At 32.6% G+C, this 8,230-nt stretch overlaps 1 long non-coding RNA gene across 1 annotated transcript in view; it reads left to right on the plus strand.

Annotated features, from left to right (window-relative positions):
• The first annotated feature begins 207 nt into the window (after positions 1 to 207).
• The window catches only part of LOC106881647 (uncharacterized), a 9,379-nt gene continuing 1,356 nt past the window's right edge, over positions 208 to 8,230 (plus strand). Inside the window, exons 1-2 of the long non-coding RNA XR_016240571.1 lie at positions 208 to 1,041; positions 7,421 to 7,615. This is a non-coding gene — a long non-coding RNA (uncharacterized LOC106881647). The remainder of the gene's footprint in view (positions 1,042 to 7,420; positions 7,616 to 8,230) is intronic.

Here is an 8,230-nt window from a genome sequence, read left to right on the forward strand (position 1 = left end):
TCTGCTACAACCCTGGCTGACCAAGGCCATTTGAGTGAATTTACTATACATAAACTATGAGGAAGCCCTTTGTATACGTATGTATAAATATACTCACAAACATACATATAAATTTATGTTTGTGTGTACATGTGTGTGTTTATGTATGTTTATGGACATCTTTATTTTTCAATAGTTGACAAAAGTCAGGATTTTACGTCATAATATTGAAAGTTCTGCAAAAAGAAACCACTAGAATAAGTATCAGAATAAGTACTAAGATCTATTTGACCACTAAATACTTCAATGTGATGCCTCAGTGTGGCCAGAGTTCAATAGCAGAAGCAAGTAAAAAAAAAAGGAGTGAAATGATTCTTTATATTAGTCATTTTCAACTGCCTGTTGATATTCATCCGTTTTACGTTTGCTTCTGCTGGTAACTACGAAATAATTATAAGTAATACATGACACTCGATGAACTGACTATACACAGATGCTTACAAATTATTGATTTTGTACCTATGTTATGAGTCACTAATAGATTTAATATGATTTCATGACATGTGAGTCATAGACAGGGTAGAGTAATAAAAGAATGTTTTCGATACGTCATTTTACGTTGCCAATCCAAATTTTCATGGGATCGATATTCCCTTTCATTCTTCCAGGACGTAAGCTTAATAATAAATATTCAAAACCTTTGGATGATTAAAATGCCTATACACTGCCAAGAACATATGGGGCCTTCTGCGTAAATTAGAAGACATTATTAGAAGACATTATAATTTATTATCATATGAAGGATTGGATATAAAAGCGATAAAGTACATATTTTGTTATTTTTCTACGAATCAAAATAATGATTGAGTTGAGTTTTCCTTTCAATCTTACGTATTCGATAAAATAAGACCCAATCAAATATTACAATCAATGTAATGATTAGCGATTAAATTTCGGAATTCGAAGAAATGCATGAAGGTAGCTAGATTATTTTCAGAATACTCCATAAAGCGTTATGTATTTTCAAGGTGAGCACGAAAGTTCAAATTTAACAACTGTTATGTGAGTATGCCTTAATATTTACACATTCTTTATTTTCTCCCGTTGTTTCGTACTGTTTCTTTCTGTGGAAGAGCGTAGGCTCGAAACGTTAAAGACTTTTTCATTTACCGAGCGTTAAACTCATACATCTGTTTGTTGTCTGCACCACCTGTCTTCGTCTATTTTTTTGTGAATTCTTCCCTTAATATTTACAGGCCTTAATATGAATATTTCCTAGAATGTATCTACGCTTATCCTCAACGGTAATTTAATATCTTATGAATGCAATTGTGTATCAGTGAACTTGAACTAATTTCGATTTGGCTGATCACTATTTAACTGGTATAAGATTCCAAGTTCAACTGCTTAGTTAGATATGAGCTTTATAGTCCGTATCTTCACAACTTCATAATAATATGGTATTCCTATGTTGATAATAACATAGGAATTCATTTAATTCATGAAAATGGTGTATAGTTTATGTTATATGCGGGATTTCATACATGCTAACTTTAGCATTGTTCTTTCCTAAGACAAGCTGATATTTATATCAACGCCACAAGAATTTTCTTTGCAGTGTTGACATTAAGTAACTGGACTTTGTAGAATAACTTTAGCATGTTTTCTCAAATTATATCCCAATATGTGTTGCATTGTTTCGAACAATACAACATACATAGGACATCTATTATTTATATTACAGGATTTGTGGATATTCATTTCATTATATGTTGTGGTGATGGTCTATTCTTTTATCGCAGATACATTGCTTCTGTTGCCCCATTCAGAATGAATTTGTTGAACCAAGCTAAAGATATTGCTTTATTTATGTATATGGAATGCAGTTCAAAGAAGTATAAGCAATATTCGGTTTGTCTTTATGGTTATTCACCACTGTCGATTTATATGCCACCAGTATATCTATTTTCGGTATTGCTTTAGCTTTAGACTTCAGATTTTTCAATCTGATCCAATTTCGTATGAGAATTATTTTTGCTGTGGATATAATCGATTTCCTACCATATTTACGGCCATAGTTAACAAAAGCACGCACCAAGATATTTTAATGGGAAAGTCGTGAGCAATATTAACAACTGCCTTCTTAATCTTACACCTGATATTCAATAACCCCTTACCACTTCTTTAAAGGGGCGTATAGTCATTGTGTTTCAGTATGGGGTGTTCTTTTATTCGATTTCTCATTTTATGATCTATAGAATCTATGTTTATGTTTCATTCTCTTATTACAAGAGTTACATGTTATAGATGATACTGAAAATGCGTTAATAGCACGTAGTTTTATTCCTAGTGTGATAAGTCATTTTTTTATTTTAATAATTAGACTGAATATTATTTTTCATTCTTGTTATTACAACTTTCATATACATGCATACTGTTTTAATCGCATCAATATTCAAGAATTTGTATATCGCAGATTTTCTCATCATCTGTATGATATTCTCTCCCAGGATTTCTAAATCTGCATAACTTTTCGAATTTTTATTTATTTATTTTTTACTTACTTTCCAGTTTTTGAGGATTTTTTTCAGCCCAGAGAACATATTAATATGAGGGTATCCACAAAAATTAGTTTTGTCCTCCTCCTCTGTATATAAAACCGTAAAGTAGATTATTTTATATACAACTCAAAAATAACAAGCATAAAAGGAAATGAAGATAACAGGTAGAGGAATTAACACTAATAACAGAAACGACACACACACACACACACACACACACACATACACACACACATACACACACACATACACACACACACATACACACATACACACACACACATACACGCACACGCACTACCGCTACGAAGACATGTCAACCCAAAGAGTAGACGAACAGGCGAAGGGAGATCAATCCCTACATCGGAAGAAACCAAAACTGAGAAATCTATTCCCCTCGCAGAAGATTTAAATCTCACAGTAATGAGAACATCTATGCTAAATAGATAGATTTCCAAAGAGAAAACGAAATCGTAAAGTTGCTGGTTCATGAACAAAAGGGTATAGATCGCACATGCAAACTATGTTGCAGTCATATCCAAATTGTATCCAAGTCTTAACTAGGACTCAGTGCAGAAGAATACGAATAGCTGGCGAGCAGACATATGGTAATATCATTTAGCTCATAGGATCGTGTTGATAGAGTAACTCTAAATGTTTTTTTAATGATATTTTTATATCATTTTTAATTACTGCACGCTTTTATATAATTGTATGTTTTATTCTGCGTTTAATTCATATCAATTATTTTCACATCTCTTTATATAGTAAATTTTATTATATCTTTAAACTTTCCCTGATTTTTATAAAATTTTGCCCATCCCAGTTTATTTTACAACTTTGTGGATAACATTATTATGTATGCATGAAAAATCGCTGGTAGCAGTTATAAAAAAGATTAAACCGGTGAGCTGGCAAAATCGTTAGCACGCCGAGCGAAATGCTTAGTGGCATTTCGTCACTTTTTACTTTCTGAGTTGAAATTCCACCGATGTCGATTTTGTCTTTCATCTTTAAGAGGATCGATAAACAAATATACTAGTTGTACCAAAATTTAAAAGCATTGGTGTTACTATTGTTAAGACGGCGAGCTAGCAAAATTTTAGCACGCCGGGCAAAATGTTTGGCTGTATTTCGTCCGTCTTTATTATCCAAGTTCAAATTCTCCCGAGGTCGGGTGTGCATTTCATAATTTTAGAGTCTATAAAATAAGTACTGGGAAGTCGATGTAATCGACTTAAACCCTTCCAGAAGTTGCTGGCTTTGTGACTAAAATTTGAAACCGTTATTATTGCTGTTGCTGCCTCTGCTGTTGTTACTTCTACTGTTATGGTTATGGTGGTTTGAAAACGACTTCTAAATGGAGAGGTGGGAATTTTTTCTCCGTTTTAGGGAAAAACAAGATTTTAATCTGTGTAGAAAAATACTTTTCTATCACTTGTAAGAAAAAATTGCTTTCGCACTTAAAATCATCCCCAAAATATTAGAACGTAAACAGATATACTTTTGCAGACAGTAATATGAAGAAAATTCAATTCTCAGCAAAAGACGTATATTTCACAAAAAGAAGCAAGTAATGAATATCTGGCAGCAATTATTGTTTTCAACAATTTAAACTACACGAATTTCGATAACAACAGCAGCAATAACACATGCACATTTTTTCCAAGCAAAGTAATGAATGAAGATTTCTAATTAAATAACAAGTAAAACGTTCTAGCTTTTCTTCTCGAGCTGCAGCAACCTCAAACAGAGATGTCCTCAATATGAATTATGTGGTGGAGAAAAATCTTCCTGGAAGAGCTGTGTGACAAGGGAATGCATCTTTACATCAACACCTTATATCGTACCGAAAAATATGTAAACAACTTACCTCTGCATCTTAAAAACCATAGGAGATTTCTCGTGCCTCCGAAAGGCTTATACCAGGCAGTCCTAGCCGATGTGTGGAATAACACATCTTTCATATCTTGTGGAAATATATGCACAATATGACAAAAAGGAGGACGAGGCAAAAATATGACCAATCTGATACGTCAGACACCTGTCCAGAGGTTCTTGCCACAATACTTGGAATGGCGCAACACAGGGGTTACAATAAAAGTTATTAGGGATGACATTGTCCCCTGGTTCGTTGTCACTTTTGTAACAAAGCACTGATACGAGTTAAATGCAGGCTTAACCAAAACCGACATATTTGCTAAGTGAAGTCTATATTGTAACATAATTGCTGCTGAAGACTATGAAACCATTCTGGTGCTGTGCTCGTTGTGGATACAAGACAGAAAACCCTGACGCTATACTCGTGATATTAATATTCACTTGAAATCTTTCTATTCTAAATATCTCGAATAGGATGGCTGGAAGATTCAAGTCATACTTAATGCCACACTTGACAAACAATAAATAGAAAACCAGGAAACCGAAAAACCTATTTCAAGTAATACATTACACATCAAAATCCAGTTTCCAGAGCACCGCCAGCTATAACTGTGGAAGTAGCAGATTAAATACCTTTATGTTTAATATTGGAAACATGAGGTCGTTGTTCAAGGCAAGCATCAGTATGAGTAATGTTATCAGGAAAGTAGTGAGGCGGCGGCTGATGAGTGAGTTTGTCAACAATCCATGGTGACGTAATATGAAGAGAGTGAAAGACATAGATCTACTACGCTCTATTCAAAGAAGCAAAATTTGAGGAAAGAAAATAACCACCACCACTATAACAACAACAATAATAATACTAATACTATTTCTACAACTACTACTACTACTACTACTACTACTACTACTACTACTAATAATAATAATAATAATAATAATAGCAATAATAATAATAATAATAATAATAGCAATAATAATAATAATAATAATAATAATAATAATAGCAATAATAATAATAATAATAATAATAATAATAATAATAATAAGCATTCCTTGGAACTGTAAGAATTTTTCGCACCGTTCTTGAAGCATGACCAGTAAACAAGTGTCACCTTAGTCTGCTGGTTGTGAACAGCTGACACTTTCCATCAAACCCAGCAAAATAAGCTGAGAGTTTTCATCAAATAATAATAATAATAATAATAATAATAATAATAATAATAATAATAATAATAACAACAACAACAACACAATGGTTCCAAACATTAACACATGGCAGCAAGTTCGAGAGGGGGTTAAGTCGATTACATTGACACCAGTACACCACTAGTGCCTACTTTATTAAAACCGAAACGCTGAAAGGCAAAGTCAACCTCAGTGAAGTTTGAAACCAGAACGTAAACACAGACGAAATGCCACTAAGCATTGAATTTCTACCTGCTAACCCGAAACACAGCGGTCAGTCCTGCCAGAAAGGTATGTCAATCAACTGTGGCTGAAGCCAAACCTAAGGAGAAGCCGCATTGTTTCTTTCAATGTATCAATACAAGCAATAACAAAGATAACAACAACAAGCTCCAAAAGAAAACAATTAACCAAACTAACATCAGCAGCATCAATGACAACAACAATGACAGCGACAGCAACAACAATGATGAAGACGATGATATCAGCAAAAGCAACAATAGTGAATTCAAAACAATCTCACAACCAGGACTGTCGTTTGCTACTGCAAAGCAAATGTTGGTTAATATACTGTTGGAATACAACACTGACTTCAGCTTGAGGAACCGGCACTGCTTAGCCAGGCCGGATTTGATCGTATTCCCCAGCAAGAAAAATATAAAATCAAAAAAGATGCTCATCTATAAATGTATCGAGAAAAATAGAAGAGTCAAAAACCTAACATAAGCTCAAGCTGAGAAATACTGACGGAGGTGCAGGAAACAGTATGGCGTCTCAGAATAGGAAAACAATTTGGAACAATAGAAGTCCTCTACCTACACGAGAAGTTATAAAAACAGCCACGGCTATGTGTTCCTGTGAGAAATATGTCTTCATACTTTTCTCTTTAATAAAAAGTTTGTGCAAGATGACTGTCGTCATCTCATTTCAAAGAGATCTATGTTATCAGTAATCAAATGTTTTACTATATCTGTAAAAATTAGAATTCAAATGTGAAGTGTAATCTGGAAGTTGATTTTAAATTTGAAAAGTGTCTGTAAAAATAAGAACATTAATCTACAAATCCATACAACAGTTAATTATCTAATAACAAGGAAAAAGTCATTCATGAAAATAAGTGAAAGTTTCAAGTAAACACTCACGAAAATTTTTAAGACACAACCATAACTAAGCCAACGAACACAAAGAAATCATTTGTAACCAGATTACATCTAATTCGGTAGATATTTTAGTTGTTGCTGTTTTTTTTTTTTTTGTTTTTCGTTTTTTCAAATACGAGCAGATATTGAACTACAATGCTTACAATTTTAATCATATCTTCAGGTAACTTCATGTCAGATTTTATACTCAACTCCTAACTCCAACATATTTTGCCAACAAATTTGCAAAACAAAACATGTTTCTCTATTAGACATACTGTGTGCACCATCGGTTGTGACCAAAACTATTTTTGAAAAGTCAATGTGTTGATTAGATAAATCGTTTACTACTATCTTACATATTTCTAGCTTTGTGAATATCAGTAACAATAATATAGTACACAACAGGAAAACATGAAATTCCTAATCACACATTCCAGTATTATGTTTTCTTGTTTCATAGGTTTCAACCACTGACAAAGTAATCAGATTCCTATAAAGGATAGATATTTGGACTGATTGTATTAACCGTGTTTTCCTTAAAACATCTATCGCGATAGTGTTATTATTGTTTGTAGTTGTAATAACATTGTAATTGATATGCTCGTTTTCTTTTTTTTTTTCCATTTTCTATGCTGCTAATTTTCTTCTATTTTTTCTTTTAATGTTCAGGAGAAGTATTCATACATCTAGAACTATATTGGACACTTCTTTAGTTAAACTGTATTTGAAAGACATTTGGTAGCAAGTCGATCAGCCAACTAAAGGCTTCCATGCAACCTTTATTGTTCTTACTGCTTTTATTGTTTGAATGGACATGGCTGTTTATGCTATATCATTCGCAAAACATTTATTCATAACCTCCAGGTAATTATCTAATGTCTCTCGAACATTTCGTTTTATTTTTATTTTTTAATGCTCGACCAAGATATTAAGAAGTTTGAGTGTGTCGTCAAGTATATAATGTTTATATACTTTATTACGTTTATAAAATATGTAATGTTTACATTATATAAAATGATTGCACACTAACGTGCACAATGTCTATTGAACTAAATCAATATAAACAGTGAACCAAATACCATTTCCTTTGAGTTTAGCTTTCGACGAAATCGAGCAGAAATAAATAAATATCATGAAATCTCTTAGAAAATTCAGCAAAACTTAAAGAATCTTTCATAGACTTTATCACATTTAAATCAAATAACTTGAAATTTCGAAACTAAAAATATATATATTATAAATCTCCTCTTAGATTCATATTAGATATTTAATGATTCGTATGTTATGTCAGTAGCTATACACACTCATGTACAAAACGTAACAAGTACGCTGACTTCCAAGCATACAATATACGTGCGTGCACACACAGAAACACACTCATATATATTTCTATATATGTATTTATTTATATTTACACGTATATCAGTATAGAGATAATGATGCAAGTAAAGAAATAAACACGCTTGGGCTTGATATATA

The sequence above is a fragment of the Octopus bimaculoides genome, unplaced genomic scaffold (assembly GCF_046866305.1).
Source record: "Octopus bimaculoides isolate indiv1 unplaced genomic scaffold, ASM4686630v1 contig201, whole genome shotgun sequence".
Lineage (NCBI taxonomy): Eukaryota > Metazoa > Mollusca > Cephalopoda > Octopoda > Octopodidae > Octopus > Octopus bimaculoides.